The sequence below is a fragment of the Humulus lupulus genome, chromosome 9 (genome assembly GCF_963169125.1).
Source record: "Humulus lupulus chromosome 9, drHumLupu1.1, whole genome shotgun sequence".
Classification (NCBI taxonomy): Eukaryota; Viridiplantae; Streptophyta; class Magnoliopsida; order Rosales; family Cannabaceae; genus Humulus; species Humulus lupulus.
In genome coordinates this window covers 144362349-144382659 of record NC_084801.1, presented here as the reverse complement: position 1 = coordinate 144382659, position 20311 = coordinate 144362349, and positions in this window count along the sequence as shown.

Sequence of the window (20311 nt, the reverse complement as noted above, 5' to 3'; positions counted from 1 at the left end):
TAAGCTTTGCAAACGGAAGTTACTGGACCGAAAGCCATCGTAGCGGCAAGTCCGAGAGTGACCTAAGGAATCATTTGAGTTCAACGCAGAGCCCTCGGAATGACCCGCAACCCGATTTGCACGATCATCTGAACTCGCGGGGAAGGTATCCAGCTCGGGATGAAGATATTAGCTATACACGACAAGAGGGAGGTTCGTCCATAGTACGCGATAACGAGAATGCCCCACAAAACCAAGCTTGAGCTTGGAGGGACAATAACCCATCAAACGTACACGATAGGATGGGAGTTGTTGAACAGCCCCCAGTTAACCTAGGGACTAGGAACCAAACTCTCGAAAGACTAGCTTTGATGGAGGAACAAATGAAGAGGCTTTTGTCCGGAAAAGAAAAGGATGATTGCAACTCAGATGAGGAGCTCAAACCTTTTGCTCCAAATATTGCAATGGCCACGTATTTGGTAGGCTTTAGAATGCCACAGCTATCAAAATTTGATGGAGATGGGGATCCGTCAGATCACCTTGGAATGTTTAACACCATGATGATGGCTAACAATATCGAGCTCGATCTAAGCTGTATCTTGTTCCCTGCAACTCTGGTCGGGCCTGCCAAGCAGTGGTTTAAACAATACAAGAGGCATTCCATAAGCTCGTGGAAGAAATTTTCTTCCAATTTCAAAAAAGCATTTCGAGCTTCACAAGCAGCTCGGGTAAAGGCTAACTCATTGGCCAACATGAAGCAGCAACCTGGCGAGACGTTGAAGGCATATCTGAGTAGATTTGCCAATGTTGCTGCACGAGTTAGGGATCCTGGTGACAGCTTCAAACTCATGGCAATGAGGACAAGAATCCTCGTCAAGGGCGTCCTATGGCAGGAACTCCAAAGAGAAGAAGTTAAAAGCATGGATGAATTCTTAGCTTGGGCTCAATAGTGGATAAATCTCGAGGAGGCACGAGCTTCTGTTGTAGGAACCAGCCAGACCCCTACCCAACCCATTGGAGCGGTAACATATGCGGCAGCCACGGCCCAAACCGTTAGCCAGAATAACCAAGGGGGGAACAACAAAAGAAAAGGGAATGGTAAACCCGACTAGAGTGGGACGAAAAAAAACAAGCGCACAGAGAATTTCAAGCCTATCTACGCCACGTATACCGACCTAACAGATACACATGAGCACATATTTCTGGCCAATTCTAGTCGCCTTCCATGGAAGAAGCCAGAACCATTGAAGAATCAGAGGACGAAGAGAGATCCCTCAAAATTTTGTCGGTTCCACAACGACATCGGTCATAACACTAATGATTGTCGACAGTTGAAGGAAGAGATTAAAACTTTCATTAGGGCAGAACCTTTGGCCCAGTACACCCGAAATCAGGTGAACCCGAGTCAGCCTGCTAGGCAGAACCCGCTACTTGTTCCGGAAGCTCCGACAAACCAACTCGGAGCTCAAGCAAATCAGGTCAACCCTCCTCCGATAGTAGGGGGAGATATAACCACCATTGCAGGAGGACCTCATTTGGCGAGCACGAGCAGCGGAGCCCAAAAGAGGTACATTAATGAACTGAAGTCTCATAATGGGGTGAAGTTCATCCCAAAGCAACGGTTATCGAAATAACAATGATTGAAAAAGCAACCAATCATTTTCATGGAATAAGATGCTAGCCACATCCAATTCCTGCATAACGATCCACTGGTGGTAACCGTTCATCTCGCCAACCGAAGGGTCTGAAGAACACTAGTGGATAATGGAAGTTCTGTGAATCTACTTTTCAGGTCCACCCTGGAAAAAATGGAGTTATCCGTAACTAATTTGAAGGCGACTTCAATTACTCTGTACGGGTTTTCGGGTGAAGGTTTAGCAACCATCGGGACGATCAGATTGGTGGTGACATTGGGAGAAGAGTCACAAATTGTTTTCAAATTACTCGAGTTTGTGGTAATCGATTGTCTGGCTGCATACAATGCGATTTTGGGTCGACCTGATCTGATGATATTTGAAGCCATAACCTCTATCCACCACCTGGCAATGAAATTCCCCTCAGCTGTGGGAATATGCACAGTTAGAGGCGATCAGCTCGCTGCCAGGGAATGCTATAGCAATTCTATGAAGGGAAAATCACAACCCGAGCATCAGCGATGGTCATAAATGACGGAGATGACGAGTTCCAGGAAGTAAAAGTTACTCAAGGGATGGAAGAACCTCAACAAAAAGAGGATAGTGAGGTTGCCCAACACAACGACATTGACCCATGGATAAGCGAAGACAGATCAGAGCTCAAAGCCATAGAAGAGCTCAAGGAAGTAAACATCGATCCCAAAGAAGCTTCAAGAGTCGTAAAGATTGGAAAGAACCTTGACGATAAAAGGAAGAAGAAGTTGGTTGATTTCTTACAGAAAAACCTGGACGTCTTCGCGTGGTCGCGTGAAGATATGGTGGGAATAAGTCTAAATATAATGATGCACACCTTAAATTTAGACAAGAGTGTGCCTGCAAAATCCCAAAAACGGAGATGTTTGGGAACGGTCCGAGCTAAAGCCCTTGAGGAAGAAGTAGCTCGATTATTAAAATGCAGGTTTATCTAGGAGGCAAAATACTCGATCTGGGTTGCCAATCCCGTGTTGGTCCCGAAGCCGAACGGGAAGTGGAGAACCTGTATCGACTTCTCCAATCTAAATAAAGCTTGTCCCTAAGATTGTTTCCCACTATTATATTATTTTATAATATAATGTAATATTATATTATTTTATAATATAATGTAATATTATATTATTTTATAGTATAATATTTTAGATTAAATAAATGTGACAAAGAGTGTCACATATAATAACATATAATAGAGAGTTACAATATTTAGATATATGTGAAATATCCAAATATGTAACATATTTGGTGTTCCAAATTCAGTCCCAAATTTGTAACTTCCAAATTCAGTCACAAATTTGTAACTTCCAAATATTGCTCATTATTGTGTAGATTTGTTGTTACGCAATATTGAGATGAATTTCTTAAAGCCATAAGTGAAATGGCTATTAGAGATATGATTTTAACCACAATAATGTGTTTTGGGGGTTACAAAATCAATTGGGAGGGTGTTAGAATCGTTTGGGAAAACAACACATTTTTATGTGCTGAAACTGGTCAGTGGTCGCGGCCTGTGGAACAGAGAGCAATGGTCGCGACCACTGATGTCCCTGGCCGCAGCCACAGGTGAAAATCTGACAAGATTTTTTAGTTTTTTCCAATCCTTTTGAACGACTCCAAAAGCCCAAATAACTCCCAAATCTAACTTTTAATTCCATAAACATCCAATTAATCATTGGTAACAACCATAGGGGTTGGTGGAATTTGAAATTCAAAGGGTGTCTCTAAACTCTATAAATGGGAGCCTATTTCTCACTTGTAAGACACAATTTTTCTATCCATTAGAGCACTTGGCTAGAAACACCTAGAGGCTTGATTATTCCAGAAAGCATTTCCAAAATCTGTGAGAGATCCCTTAATGCTTAAGTTAGGAGAAATAAGCTTTTGGACAAAGGTTTCAAACCTTGTTCAAGTTGGTGATCCCCAACACTCTTCACTTTGGTTGTGTGAGTGAGAGTTTATTGTTTTTTGTTCTTGTTTTTATTTTTCTACAATTGCTTTTCTTCATACTCTTCTTGATTCTATTTACTTGTACTTTTGTTTAAGAGTTGTAATCCTCTCATTTCCTTTTTTCAAACACTTTTACTTTATTTGTATCTTTTTGTTTAGAGTTGTATTTTCTCGATCTTCCTCTTCTAATTCTTCTATTGTCTATTTGTATTTTTCGTTATAGAGTTGTAACACTTTTTAATCAATAATCATTTATTTATAATATTTTGTCTAGAGTTGTACTTCTTACCAATTTCCATTAAGGCAACATACATTTTCCTAACACCCACTACCAAGGATTGACTAGTTGGTAGATGCCACGGCAGGTCATGAGCTCATGTCCTTCATGGACGCGTACTCTAGATATAACCAGATCGTAATGAACCCTGCAGACCAAGAGCATACTAGTTTCATGACCGAACATAACGTATATTGCTACAAAGTTATGCCATTCGGATTGAAAAATGTTGGGGCTACGTACCAACGCTTGGTCAACAAAATGTTCATTAACCAGATCGGGAGAAATATGGAGGTGTATGTCGATGACATGCTTGTCAAGTCAAAGACTGCCAATAACCATGTATTTGATCTGGGAGAGTGTTTTGGAATATTAAGGAAATATGAGATGAAGCTGAATCCTCAGAAATGCACCTTTGGGGTGGCATCTAGAAAGTTCCTTGGCTTCATAGTCAACACGAGGGGAATAGAGGCGAACCCTGAAAAAATCAGATTGTTATTAGAAATGCCTTCGCCCAAGTCCCATAAAGAAGTTCAAAGCCTAATTGGAAGGGTGGCAGCTTTGAATTAATTCATTTCGAAATCCACTTACAAGTGTCTCCCATTTTACAACTTGCTCAAAGGAAACAAGAAATTTGAATGGACCAAGAAGTGCTAACAAGCGTTCCACGATCTAAAAACGCACCTGGTCGAGCCCCCAGTATTATCTAAACCTATGTCTGGAGAATCTCTGTTCCTTTATTTGGTCGTAACAGAGAATGCAGTCAGTGCCATGTTAGTTCAAGAAGAAGACCGTGCTCAGAATCCAGTATATTATATAAGCAAGAGACTTCTCGGAGCTGAGTCATGATACCCACTGATAGAGAAGCTATCATTCTATCTGATATTGGCTTCCAGAAAGCTCCGGCCATATTTCCAATCTCATTTAATCAACGTCTTAACCAACCAACCTTTAAGGTAGGTTTTGAAAAAAAACCTGAAACATCGGGACGTCTTTTAAAATGGGCCATCAAACTTAGCCAATACGAGATATTGTACATGCCACTAACCTCAATTAAGAGTCAGGCCCTTGCTGACTTTATGGTTGAATGCACCGATTTTCAAGAAGAGTTCTTGAAGGAGCCAGTGCAAGAATTATGGAAAATCTTCGTTGATGGATCGTCAAATGAGAATGGATCAGGAACTGAGATCATTTTCATCTCACTAGAAGGTCATTGATTTCATACAGCTCTAAGATTCGGATTTGAGGCGTCCAACAATGAAGCAGAATATGAGGCCTTACTAGCAAGGCTAAGGGTGGCGAGAGAGCTCAAGGCGAAAGCCATCCAATGCTATAGCGATTCCCAACTCGTGGTCAATCAAGTATTGGGAGAGTATCAAGCTCAAGGTACCAAGATGGCAGCCTACCTAGCTAAGGTAAAGGGAGAGTTGTCTGAATTTGAGTACAACTCTGTTGAACAAATACTCTAACATTGATGCTTTGGCACGACTTGCTACCACAAAAGAGTTTGAGACATTGAATGTAGTGCTAGTGGAGTTCTTGGAGAGCCCGAGTGTGACAGAAGAAATGGTAGAAGTTGGAATGATCGACATAAGACCGACCTGGATGACTCCCATAATGGAATACCTCGCAACTAGAAAACTACCTGATGACAGAAAAGACACGAGAAAATAATCTATCAAGCTCCACGGTATGTAATAGTAGATGGAACCTTATATCAGCGCGGTCATTCGTTGCCTCTCCTGTGATGTGTTCCGACTGAGGAAGCCAAAACCATTTTACAAGAAATATATGAAGGCTTTTGTGGAGATCATGCTGGCACTGAAGATACTGAAATAGGGCTATTTTTGGCCCACTTTAACATAAACTCAATCTCGTATGTTCAGAAATGCGACAAATGCCAGCATTTCGCCATAGTTGCCCGAGCTTCTCCAGTCATGCTAACGATGATCTCATCCCCGTGGCCATTTGCAATATAGGGAATCAACCTAATAGATTCCCTACCTTCGAGAAAGGGAGGAGTTCGATATGTGGTAGTGGCGATCGATTACTTCACGAAGTGGGTAGAAGCCGAGCCCCTGGCAACCATCACCTCAAAAAGAGTCTGGGACTTTGTGGTGAAGAGAATTATATGTTGATTTGGACTTCCTAAGAAAATCGTGTCAAACAACGGGACGCAATTCGACACTGATCTCTTCACTGACTTCTGTGAAAAATATGGCATCACGAAGAGTTTCTCGTCGGTAGCATACCCATAAGCCAACGGGCAGGTCGAGGCTATAAACAAAACCCTTAAGGCAAACCTGAAGAAGAGGTTAGACAATGCCAAAGGACTATGGCTCGAATATCTACCACAAGTACTTTGGGCCTACCGAACTTCTCATAGGACCTCCACAGGGCATATTCATTTTTCCTTAACTTTTGGAAGTGAGGCCATGCTTCCAATCGAGGCCATTGTAGCTACTCACAGGAAAAGGACATTTAATCAAGAACAGAATGGCGAGCTACTTAACGCATCTCTCAATCTGATCGAAGAAAAATGAGAAGAATCGCAGTTACAGCTCGCCCGTTATCAACAAAAAATCACTCGCTATTTCAATTCTAAAGTTAAGGGGGGCAGACTTGGATTGGGCGACCTAGTTCTCCAAAGGGTCTTTTTGGCAAATAAAGACCCCAAGGATGGTGTATTAGGCCCGAACTGGGAAGGACCATATCAAATCATAAAAGTCTTGCATGAGGGAACTTTCAAGATAGCTCGATTGAATGGGGAAGTAATCCCACGGACCTGGAATGCTTTGCACTTGAAAAAGTATTATCATTTGTACCACCATCAATGTAAGTCTTATTTATAAAAGTCATTTCGATTAAATAATAGATGGATTATTTAATAACCATTTCTTAGTATTATTATTGCAAGCTCGTGTTCTCATATTTGTAAAGCAACCAAGAAAGTTTATACACTCTGGTTACTAGGGGGGCACATAACCGAGGTTGGCAAAATTAAGCCTGCTCGGATAAGGTCCAAAACTTAGAAGCTTTGAAAAATTGATTATTCAATGGCTTTTTAAAGCTCGAGTTTTCAATAAACCTAGTGCGAACTAAGTTTAAATCATCTAAAACCCTAGATGTAACAAGGTCCAAAACATTGAAGCTTGGAAAATTTGATTATTCAATGGCTTTTTAAAGCTTGAGTTTTCAATAAACCTAGCGCGAACTAAGTTTAAATCATCTAAAACCCTAGATATAACCAGGTCCAAAACTTTGAAGCTTGGGAAAATTTATTATTCAATGGCTTTTTAAAGCTCGAGTTTTCAATAAACCTAGCGTGAAATAAGTTTAAATCATCTAAAACCCTGGATGTAACCAGGTCCAAAACTTTGAAGCTTGGAAAAACTGATTATTCAGTGGCTTTTTAAAGCTCGAGTTTTCAATAAACCTAGTGCGAATTAAGTTTAAATCATTAAAAGCCCTGGATATAACCAGGTTCGAGGCCTGATTCTTAACAAGTACGACGCAAATAAGCGAACAAAAACTTGGACATAACCAAGTTTGGTAAAATCTATCTCGATCTAAAATTTGATCCCTAAAATTTTGAATGTACAAGAGTCTAAGGGTTCATAAACATGAGAAGATAATAAAAGATAGCCAAATAGATCACAAGTTGGATATATATTGAAACAAAACAAACAAATACATTGTCACATCGAGGAGAAATAACCTCGAGCTAAGCCCGAAGGCAATTGTTCAATACCTAAAGATTGTTAGACAATTACAAAGAAAATCATAAATGAGATCATCGGGCCCCGTCAGCTCGCCCCGCCGAAGTGACCTCCTCAACATCTCCCTACGCTACTCCGGAAACCTCACCAGTCTCTGAGGGTTCCTGCAAGAATCGAGCCTTGAATTTATCAAGGTACGAATTCCACAACCCGGGCTCCATAAAGGAGAAGTTCCCGTCCTGGTTGAAAACCCAGCTATGGTAAAGCATCTCCTCCATAGCTGATGATGACGCTGTTGTTTCCTCCTTGGCTTTAACTTTGGCCTCGAGTAGTTTCACTTTGAGCTCACCATTCTCAACCTGAAGCTGTTCATCACGGTGGTTTGCCTCTGCAGCCTGAGTTTGCGAGGCAGATAGTACGATTTTTGTGGTCTACTCACTTTCTTGGGAAGAAATAAGAGCAGCCTTAGCAGGATGCTCACCTTCCTTGGTAGTGGCCAGCTTGGCTCGGAGCTCTTCATTTCTTGCCCTAGCACGGGCTATGCTTCAGTATTGGGCCAGGACGGACTACAAAATAACAAAAAAAGTCAAAAATATAAGAGGAAGAACACAAAAAAAATCAAATCTAGGAGAAAGACTCACAGTGAGATTCATCCCCATAGCAGACTCGAGGACATCCTCCGGACTGCGCTCCTCAATGGCCCTCAAATCCCTCGCACTGGCTTTGTATGCGTGGCCCACCATATGAGTCGATGTCTCGCGCACGATACCCCGAAAGGATTCGAGGATCTTTTCCAAGTCCTGGGGCTCAACCGGTATTCAGACGGTGGGGGCATCGTCTTGTATTACTTGGGGAGGAGGAGACATGTGAGAGGGGGAGGAGGACGAATTTGCTCAATGGTGACAGTAATCACTGGAGCTGGCTCCCGAGCGGAGCTCGTGTCTTTACCCTTAGAGGGGGATTTTGTAGCATCCCCCATTTTAGGGGTGGCCTTCTTCGCCACCCTGGGCCTCTTCACAACGGGGCCCATTCTGAACTTTTTGGCTTGAAAGGCAGTCCTTAGGTCGGGGGCTCTTGTTGCTCCATCTCTTCGCCTGAAAAGAACAAAAAAGTTAATTCACAAAAGAAATGTTTCAAAGATATAAAAAGAAAGAGAAAATGGGGAAGATAAAGATCCTACCCTCAGGGATGGGGGAGGAATTTATTATCACCAGCTCAGGTGTATGAACCGGGCTAAGCATGACCTCTGGCTCTGGGATTAATGGAGGGGAGGGGGAATCTAAGGATACAATCTCTAAAATCCTGGGGGGTTCAGGTTCCTCCTCGGGGCTAGATTCTTCTACGTACTGCCAAAATCCAGGAGCAAATGCCCCTTTTGAGGAGAGAGGGAAAAGTCCTAAGGTTGATTCCATATTCTTCAAAGATGAAAAATCTAAAGTCTAGTGTATTAGATGGGCATGGACAGTCAAGAACAAAGAGAGAGATACGAGAGTTCAATTGGGAGCACCATAGGGGTGTCAGCCAAAGGGACTCTGACGCTCAAGTTAGTCGGGTTGTAATGAAAGCTAATTGAAAATAATAAAACTATGATGTAAATAACGAAATAGTGATGGATGGATGAGTAGTAGAATGGTCAGAGTGACGGTGGCGACGACGGAGGGATTGAACGACTGGGTCAAGTCCAGTCAAATCTGACTGGCTGACTCATCTTACTTGACTAGATCACTGAGAAAGAGAGTAGCCTTCATTTCAATTAGAGAGTAAAGATAGTCAAGTGACTATGAGATGTCCCATTCTCAACCCTTGAGGGTCTTATTTGTTGTCCTTCTGTTCGTTCCGTTCTCCTCCTCCCTATCTGCCCGTCTGACCCGTTCTTAGTGGTTCTTTTCCGATCTTTATGGTAAAAAGAACGAATACTTTGACTGCTTCAATGTCCCTGGCTGACTGAATGCATCCAGACTCGGGTCTGGGTACCATCTGGGTACCATCTGGCCCATTGGGTGGTTTATCTAATATGTGTGAGCCCATTTGCATTGGTTTGGGCCTTATGAATTAGTCTGCCTGACTGGTATTTAATTTGTAGACAAATTTTGTCCACTAGAGTTTGTCCCTCACTCTCTAGTTAGAATTCATCCTAGCTAGAGAGTTTATAATATCAAATTCTAGGAATCACGGGACCTTTAAGGCTACCTGTCCAAGCGGGACGAATGTCAAAGTGGCCGAGTAGCCTGGTGGCTGAGTGGCTTGGCGACCGAGTGGGTTGGTGGCTGACTGGTCGAGTTGTCGAGTGGCCATAGTGGCCGAAGTGGCCGAGTGGCCATAGTGGCCGAGTGGCTTAGTGGCCAGATGGCCGAGAAAGATGGTCGAGTGTTCTTCCAGGATGGTTGAGTGCTCCGCCGGGGTGGCCGAGTGACTCATGTGCTTGGGCTGAGTGGCCTGCCGATGAGGCTGTGTGCCCAAGGGAGATTGCTGAGTAGGCTGAATGCTCCTCCGGGATGGTCGAGTGCTCCGCCGGGGTGGCTGAGTGACTCGTGTGCTTGGGCCGAGTGGCCTGCTGATGAGATTGTGTGCCCGGGGGAGAATTCCGAGTGGGCTGAGTGCTCCTCTGGGATGGCCAAGTGCTCCACGGGGATGGCCGAGTGCTTCGTCGGAGTGGCCGAGTAACTCGTGTGCTTGGGCCGAGTGGCCGACCGATGAGGTTGTGTGCCCGGGGGAGATGGCCGAGTAGGGCGAGTGCTCCTCCGAGTTTGTGTTTGATCTTTTTGTAGTGGTGATAAATGTAATATTTTTGTTTTAGTTACCTTAGGATAGTATTCCTCACATATGTGCGTCTGATTTATGTATGTCTGATACATATAGTTCTCTCTTCTAACTGAATGGTCTATCTAACTGACTAGTAGAGACTTAATGGTGGTAAAGCATTAAGGACAACTGGTCTAGTGGTAAAGAATTGATTAGTCAGACTGACTAGTAGAGACTTAATTTATTCAATAGGCCTATCTTGCTTTAAGGGTCCTTTCAGATTGACTGACTGACTAACTGGTCATTTTGTAATTTAATTGGTATAATAGTCTGTCTGTTTGAATAATACGAAATCTTTGTCTTGTATATCTTTGATGTTAGGTTCGTCTATCTAACTAATTGTTGATAACTTGTTTTTTCTTAATTGTGCCTGAATGAATGGTTCGTCTGACTGATCGATAAGTCGCTTGGTGGTTCTTACTTGTGTGTCTAGTTGAATGTTTTGAAAGCTGAGGTAGCTTCATTGGAGAATCGGATGTTACGAATTGGGTTGGAGGCTGAGATCCAGTTTCGTGGCGTAATGGCCAGTGAGTTCCGAGATGGTAAGACTGATAGCCGGGATGTTCCTAAGTACATTGCGGATTTCGAGGAATTGGAGAGGATGAGAGTTGAAGAGATGAACCGAGCCGAAGAGTTAGCTACTTTTTTTGGCGTCATGACTACTCATGACCTAGTTGCAGATGACTGATTCCTCCTTTGTTCAAGTTCTCTGTTGGGGATGACTGAGTTTATCCATCTTATGTATATTTAGTTGTTGTATGGACTTTTTCTATATATATTTTTTTTTTTGTTGTATCCTGACTAGTTGTAGCTTATGTTAGCATTCAATGCTGTATCAGATGCCGGTTGGCTATATGACTTATGAAGTATTAGTATCTTATTCCCCTAATCTAAGTATGAAGTTACTTAGTCAATTTATGCTTAGATTTGTTATTTGATATGTTTGTAGTGTATGTAAAAAAAAATGGTTGTGATAGGGGGCTGTGCTCTCCGTGGAGCTGCCTACATACCCTTTACAGGGATCAAGCCCAAATGTAGTTCTGACACTTCCTGCATGACAGTGTCAGTATGTTTCTTGAATGAAGATCTCATGAGATCATTGATGAAACAAAGTGAAAGGAGACTAGATTGAGTTAAAAGTGATATTGTTTTAAGTGGATAGCATTCCAGCTGTTGTTGATTACGTGTCCCTCTTTAGTTTGTAGCTTGTATGCTCCATGTCTAACTACCTTTGTGATCAGGTAGGGACCTTCTAATGTCGGGGCAAGCTTACCTGCTCCCTCTTCCTTAGTTTTCTAGAACACTCTTCGTAGTACCCAATCTCCTACTTTGAATGTCCGAGTGCGGATGTTCTTGTTGTAATGTCTGGCTATGCTTCGTTGATAGGCTGAGATTCTTAAGAGTGCTTTTTCCATTCTTTCGTTGATGGTGTCGAGTTCATGGCACATGTTTTCCCAATTTACTTCCATTGACAATGAAGTCGAATACGAAGCAATGATAGCTGGACTCAGACTAGCCAAAGACATGGGAGTCAAAAGGATCGTGGTCTTCAGTGATTCTTAGCTGGTAGTCAACCAAATGCAAGGTAGCTACCAGGCCCGGGATAACAAGATGACAGCCTACCTCAACAGGACTAAAGAGTTGTAGTCGGTCGCCGACGAGTTCACTATAACCAAGTACCAACAGCCAGATAGTCAATCAATCAATCTGAAAGGACCCTTAAAGCAAGATATGCCTATTGAATAAATTAAGTCTCTACTAGTCAGTCAGACATTAAGTCTGACTAATGAATTCTTTACCACCAGAACAGTTGTCCTTAATGCTTTACCACCATTAAGTCTCTACTAGTCAGTTAGACAGACCACTCAGTCAGAAGAGAGAACTATATGGATCAGACATACATAAATCAGACGCACATACGTGAGGAATATTATCCTAAGGTAACTAAAACAAAAAAATTACATTTATCACCACTACAAAAAGATCAAACACAAACTCGGAGGAGCACTTAGCCCACTCGGCCATCTCCCCCAGGCACACAACCTCATCAGTAGGCCACTCGGCCCAAGCACACGAGTCACTCGGCCACCCCGATGGAGCACTCGGCCATCCCGGCGGAGCACTCGGCCATCCCGGAGGAGCACTCAGCCCACTCAGAAATCACCCCCGGGCACAAATCCTCATCAACAGGACACTCGGCCCAAGCACACGAGTCACTCAACCACCCCGGCGGAGCACTCGGCCACCTCGACAGAGCACTCGGCCATCTCGAATGAGCACTCAGAAATCTCCCCTGGGCACACAGCCTCATCGGCAGGCCACTCAGCCCATGCAAACAAGTCACTCGGCCATCCCAGCAGAGCACTCGGCCATCCCGGCGAAGCACTCGGCCATCCCGAAAGAGCACTCAGCCCACTCGGCAATCACCCCTGAGCACACAGCCTCATCAGAAGGCCACTCGGCCCAAGCACACGAGTCACTCAGCCACCCTGACGGAGCACTCGGCGACCCCGGCGGAGTACTCGGCCATCCCGGAGGAGCACTAGGCAATCTCCCCCGGGCACACAGCCTCATCGGCAGGCCACTCAGCCCAAGCAAACGAGTTAATCGGCCACCCCCAGTGGAGCACTCAACCACCCCGGCAAAGCACTCGGTCATCCCGGAGGAGCACTCAGCCTACTTGGCAATCTCCCTCGGGCACACAGTCTCATCAGCAGGCTACTTGGCCCAAGCACATGAGTCACTCGGCCACCCCGGCGGAGCACTCGGCCCACTCGTCCATCTCTCCCGGCCACCAAGCCACTCGCCCACTATGGCCACTATGGCCACTCGACCACAAACCCACTCGGCCACCAGGCTACTCAGCCACTTTGACATTCGTCCTGCTTGGACATGCAGCCTTAAATGTCCTGTGATTCCTAGAATTCGATATTATAAACTCTCTAGCTAGAATGAATTCTAACTAGAGAGTGAGGGACAAACTGTAGTGGACAAAATTTGTCTACAAATTAAAGCTAAGCCAGCCATACTAATTCACAAGGCCCAAACCAATGCAAATGAGCTCACACATATTGGATAAACCATCCAACGAGCCAGCTGGTACCCAGACCTGAGTCCGAATGCATTCAGTCAGCCAAGTACATTGTAGTGGACAAAATTTGTCTACAAATTAAAGTGCAATCATCCAGACTAATTCACAAGGCCCAAACCAATGCAAATGGACTCAAACATATTGGGTAAACCATCCAACGAGCCAGTTGGTACCCAGACCCGAGTCCGGATGCATTCAGTCAGCCAGGGACATTGAAGCAGCCAAAGTATACGTTCTTTTTCCCGTAAAGATCGGTGAAGAACCACTAAGAATGAGTCAAACGGGCAGATAGGGAGGAGGAGAACGGAACGAAAAGAAGGACAATAAATAAGACCCTCAGGGGTTGAGAATGAGACATCTAATAATCACTTGACTCTCTTTACTCTCTAATTGAAACGAAGGCCACTCTCTTTCTCAGCAATCCAGTCAAGCAAGACGAGTCAACCAGTCTAATTTGACTGGACTTGACCCAGTCGTTCAATCCCTCCTTCGTCGCTCTCTCTCTTTGTTCTTGACCCAATTATAGAGTAAAGAGAGTCAAGTGACTATGAGATGTCTCGTTCTCAACCCTTGAGGGTCTTATTTATTGTCCTTCTATTCATTTTGTTCTCCTTCTCCCTATCTGCCCGTCTGACTCGTTCTTAGTGGTTCTTCTTTGATCTTTATGGGAAAAAGAACGTATACTTTAACTGCTTCAATGTCCCTGGCTGACTGAATGCATCCGGACTCCGGTCTGAGTACTATCTGGCTCGTTGGATGGTTTATCCAATATGTGTGAGCCCATTTTCATTGGTTTGGGCCTTATGAATTAGTCTGGCTGACTGTGCTCAAATTTTGTCCACTACAATGTCCCTAGCTGACTGAATGCATCCGAACTCGGGTCTGGGTACCAGCTAGCTCATTGGATGGTTGATCCAATATGTGTGAGCCCATTTGCATTGGTTTGGGCTAGGGGTGAACATTTGACCCGCAAAACCCAAAAACCCGCCCGACCCGAACCCTAAGAACCTGAATTTTTGGAAAACCCGTTCATTTCAGGCTTAATCCAATCCGAACCCGACATATGTTGGGTCGGTTTCGAGTTTAAAATTTAGTCATTTTGGGTTTAAAAAAAATTAAAATCTGAAAAAATAAGTAAAAACAATCTTTATTTCTTTTCTTCTTCTCTTTCACTCTCATTCACGCACGACCTCCCTCACTCAGCAGCCGCCTCCACCACCACCTGCTCTTCTTCTCTTCTCGCCTCCTTCACTCACACCAGCCCCCCTTCTCTCAGCATATATATATATGGTGTACCTGCCAAGTCTTAATCCTAACTCCATTGGAGGTTTCATAAAACTTAGCTCTGCGGACGAATACATCAGAAACATAGGCTTCTGAGTTTCCAGATCCCAAACTTCCAACACTGCATGCATAGTCATAAGTCACTATGTATATAATGTATGTATGTATATATATACATGAATATATGTATAATATTACATGATTCCATGACCTGGTCCACAAGTGATGTCTGTGGCTATCACATTTTTGGATCTGCTCATAATAGATATACAATGATCTCCTATATATAACATTCATTAATAATAGGTGAATTATTAGTGATAGATCTTTTTGAATTTTGATCATGAGTTTGAGTTTTCATATATATATATACCTGTTCCAATGAGTCTATTACACAGTTAGAGATGTCAATGTTCTGAGTGTGTGTTACATGGATTCCATCAGTGTTAGGAATATGGGCTGGTGCAATTACCATGAGATGAGAAGCCTTCACTGTGTTGCAGTTCACAAACATTACTTGCATCTGTTGTGAGTCTTTTATACTCAGATTTCTCACCACCAAGTTTTTACAATTAAAAAAAGTCAAACCCTGCACTCAACAAAAGCACCCACCATATATATATATATTAATAAAACTTCATTCTTCAATCAACAAAGAAAAAACCAAACCAAAATTATGATGTCAATTAACGTACTGTTGGTGTTTTTGTGCAAGGCTGGTAATAAAAAGAAAACATAAAAACAAATAGAATTAGGATGTGAAGATATATATATACATGGTTAAATAATAAGCATATTATTATTGATTGATTACTTACAAGTGCTTTGTTAACTATGCAAGACTGTTTCCACCAAGAATTCCATTTTTTGCAAAATTGGGCTTTTCGGCCCAAAATCCAGAAGGCCCAGCCCAACCCGAAAAAACCCAAAAATTTCGAATCGGTTTCGGTACCATTTTTCTCCACCCGAAACCCAAAAACATGACCCGTGTGCACCCCTAGTTTGGGCCTTGTGAATTAGTCTGGCTGACTGGACTTTAATTTGTAGACAAATTTTTTCCACTACAGTTTGTCCCTCACTCTCTAGTTAGAATTCATTATTATTAGAGAGTTTATAATATCGAATTTTAGGAATCACGGGACCTTTAAGGTTACCTGTCCAAGCGGGACGAATGTCAGAGTGGCCGAGCTGCCTGGTGGCCATAGTGGCCGAGTGGGTTAGTGGCCGAGAGAGATGGTCGAGTGGGCTGAGTGCTCCTCCGGGATGGCCGAGTGCTCCGCCAGGGTGGCTGAGTGCTCCGCCGAGGTGGCCGAGTGCTCTGCCAGGGTGGCCGAATGACTCGTGTTCTTAGGCCGAGTGGCCTGCCAATGAGGCTGTGTGCCCGGGGGAGATGGTTGAGTAGGCCGAGTGCTCCTCCAGATGGTCGAGTGCTCCGCCGGGATGGCTGAGTGCTCCGCCGGGGTGGCCGAGTGACTCGTGTGATTGGGCCTAGTGGCCTTCCGATGAGGCTGTGTGCCCGAGGGGGATGGCCGAGTGGGCCGAGTGCTCCTCCGGGATGGTCGAGTGCTCTGCCAGGGTGGCCGAATGACTCGCGTGCTTGGGCCGAGTGGCGTGCTGATGAGGCTGTGTGCCCGGGGGGGATGGTCGAGCGGGCTGAATGCTCCGCCCGAGTGGCCGAGTGGCCTACTTCTCATGAACTTCATCTGTTGCTGAGACTTTAGGTATTTCCTAGGGAAAGTTGAGTTCCTTTTGGTAGGGCCTCTTGATGGTTGACCACTTCTTTTTGCATCCTTGCATTCATGGCCTTATATGGCCAATCAGGGAGTTTGTGTTTGATCTTTTTGTAGTGGTGATAAATGTAATTTTTTTGTTGTATCCTGACTGGTTGTATCTTATGTTAGTGTTCTATAAGTTTTTGTATCGGATGCCGGTTGGTTGTATGACTTATGGAGTATTAGTATCTTATTCCCCCCAATCAAATATAAAGTTACTTAGTCAATTTATGCTTAGATTTGTTATTGATTTGTTTGTAGTATATGTAAAAAAAATGGTTGTGATAGGGGGCTGCGCTCTGTGGAGCTGCCTACATACCCTTTGCAGGGATCAAGCCCAAATGTAGTTCTGACACTTCCTATATGATAGTGTCAGTATGTTGCTTGAATGAAGATCTCGTGAGATCATTGATGAAAGAAAATGAAAGGAGACTAGATTGAGTTAAAAGTGATATTGTTTTAAGTGGATAGCGTTCCAGTTGTTGTTGATTTCGCGTCCCTCTTTAGTTTGTAGCTTGTATGCTCCATATCCGACTACCTTTGTGATCAAGTAGGGACCTTCCCATGTCGGGGCGAGCTTACTTGCTCCCGCTTCCTTAGTGTTCTGGAACACTCTTCATAGTACCCAATCTCCTACTTTGAATGTCCGAGTGCGGATGTTCTTGTTGTAATGTCTGGCTATGCTTCGTTGATAGGCTGAGATTCTTAAGAGTGCTTTGTGTTGGGAAAACTTATACAGGATCTTTATTTATTTTCATGTAGATCTAATATTAAACAAATTAATATGAGATAACCTAGAACATGTTTCTAAAATTGACTTCAAAGAGAAACAAAGACAAGAATACTTACATTATACGCAGCGGAATGAAAGAGTCCTTCCTTTAGTTTCTCTAACTCTCATATCCTCTCTGTCGCTGAGTATTATCAAGAAACTGAACCGATCTTCTATTTTCTTCACAGTCTTCCAATGTATCCTTAGAATCACCTAGACTAGTGTGGGCAATTCTCAACACATGAGATAGATATAGAGAGAAGAAGATAAAATAACAAAGAGGCTTAGAAAAGGACTTGTGTTTAGAGAGAATCTAAAACTATCAGAAAATCAGTGATTAAACTTATCTGTCGTCTCAGAAATCTTAACCGATGACTTCTCTCTAAGCATTCCTTTTATAGACTCAATTAGGCCATTTAATTAAATTAAAAATTCAATAAAATAATAGCCATTTTAAAGCCCTAGGTCGAAATTATCATGGGCTTTAGGCCTGTGAAATTTCCCATTTGATTATTGTTGACCCAGATTTTGGCCAACTGACACCGAGTCAGAATATGCTTGATATGAATTAATGCGTTGAGAAGAATCGAATGACAAAAAGTAATAAGACACGGTGTTTTATAGTGGTTCGGCCCCAGGATCTGGTAATGACCTACGTCCACTTAGATTTTTATTAATGTAGGAATCAAAGGAGTGATCAAAGAACTAGGGTTCAATGAGTTTCACCAACCTCTGAAGAACAATACAATATTTCAGATATAATTGCACTCGTATCTGTTATACCCAAAAAATAGGAGGATGCATTCTAGGAGAGTTAAGGGGAATGGTCCTAGGAGATCCCAAGGAGAATGTGGTCCTAGGAGACCCCAAGAGAGTGATCCTAGGAGAACCAAGGATGAGGTCCGAGGAGAACTCAAGAAAGTGGTCTTAGGAGACCCCAAGGAGAAAGTGGTCCTAGGAGACCCCAAGGAGGATGTGGTCCTAGGAGACCCCAAGGGTGTGGAGGTAAGCCTCCCAAGGTTTTCTAAGTGTTGGCTCGAACGTGTCCAAGGTAAGTGGCTAAGGAGGAGGAGTCTCATGCAAGAGAATGGAGACTTAGATTTTGATAAGAAGAGCCTATACAATGTTCGATCGGACATGTTTGGGAGATGCTAAAGGAGAATTCCTTGAACCTGTCCAAGGTGAGGTGCCCAAGGAGGTTGCCTCAATGTTGTCCAAGGTGAGGTGCCAAGGAGGTTGCCTCGGACCACCTTGGTCCGAGGAGAAGCCAAGGAGATTGGTTCAAGGAGGAACATGGCATGCTAGAGGAGAGTGCCATGTTAGAGGAGAGAAGTGCATGTCCTACCACCATGCACGTTCAACCCACGAAAACATGTCCTACCACCATGTTAGAGGAGAGAAGTGCATGTCCTACCACCATGCACGTCCGACCAACACTTGCATGAGTGGTCAGTAGGAGGTGGATCAACTAGCTAGAGGAGACTAAGTCAAGATTCCCAGAGACAGCTTCAACAACATACGCGGGAATCTCTCATTCTTCCCACAAATGGGGGGTTTGTTACATTTCGAATTTTGAATGTTTAAATGTAATAAATATAATAAAATATCCCTATCATAAGGGGATATCAGTTGAGGATCCCAGGCCTATAAATAGAGAGTTTATGGGATGAGAGAGGGGCTTTTTCTGCTTCTTCTTTCTAGAGAGAGAAAATTGGGACTGTGTATTCTAGAGAGAGAAAGTTGGGTCTGAGTATTCTAGAGAGAGAAAGTGCTGAAATTAGAGAGAATTCTTGTATTTTCACAATCTGTACTGAAGAAACTCAGTTGGCTCAGTCCATCTGATCTTGAGTACAGGTTTATAAATCACAACTCTAAGTGGATTAGGTTATTACCGACAATCGGGGCTGAACCACTATAAAATCTCCTGTGTTATTTACTTTTCTTGTTTATACCGTCTGTTGTCATTTTTATTTCTTTTGAAGGCTTGTCGTTATTGACGTTCTCACGTCGTTGGCTAAAAAGACAGTCAACAGTATCAAGTAATTCGAAAGTCAAAAGTCCCCCTTCCTTGAGCTATCTTTTTCTATTTATAGGCTCAAGGGGGATTACATGATTTTGTTGCCGTTATTCTCTCCTAAATAACCGGATATTCAGGAGATTGTGTGAGCTAAATCCGGGATCTACAAAGATCTTTACAGTAATATTACATTTCATGCGGAACCATCGACCAGACTGGTCGCATGTAAGACTGGGCTGCTTACCGCTTCCAATACATCTTCTGGTCGATGCACTAGCAGAGTTTCTCCAGGTGCCAGCCACATGTCCGGGGATCACTTGCCACGTCATCAATGCCAATTTTTTGGATAACATTTGCCCCCCAAGTTTATTTATTACGAGCAATAAATAAACTTTTGAGCGAACAACTCTTCGGTAACCCCACCATACGTGTCAGAACCCTTCGTGTGTTCTTGGAAAAAGCAACCTACTCCTGTCTAATCATGAACTTTCAGTTCCCCAGTAATAATTCGACGGCTATTCCGCTTCCCCATACTTCGAAAAAGGGAAACTGATGATTACACCTTTTTAATGCCACAGACAAACTTATATAATATCTCTGAAGTCTTCCTTTTCTTTTTACGCACGCCACTACTCACCCCAGAAACCCTAAAACCAGAGCCCTTGTCTTCTCCCAGAGACCGTTCTTCTGCAATTTCAAGATTCAACCCGAGAGTTCCTTGATCTCCGAAGACCCTTTTCCAATCTCCACGATCATTTTCTTGGTAAGTTTTTGAATCCTTATGCTTCAAATTTTCACAATGCATGCTTCTGTATGTTGACTGTTTGAGTTCATCTGCTTCTGGTTTGAGATGCTTGTGTATAGAATGTTTTGTGGGTAAAAAGAGTTACGAGTTGGTTTGATAGTTGGGATCATACTTTTAGGACGTAAAATCGAAGTAAAAATTCGATCTTTAGGCTAGTTGGAAAATAGGTTTTTCCCGCCCTA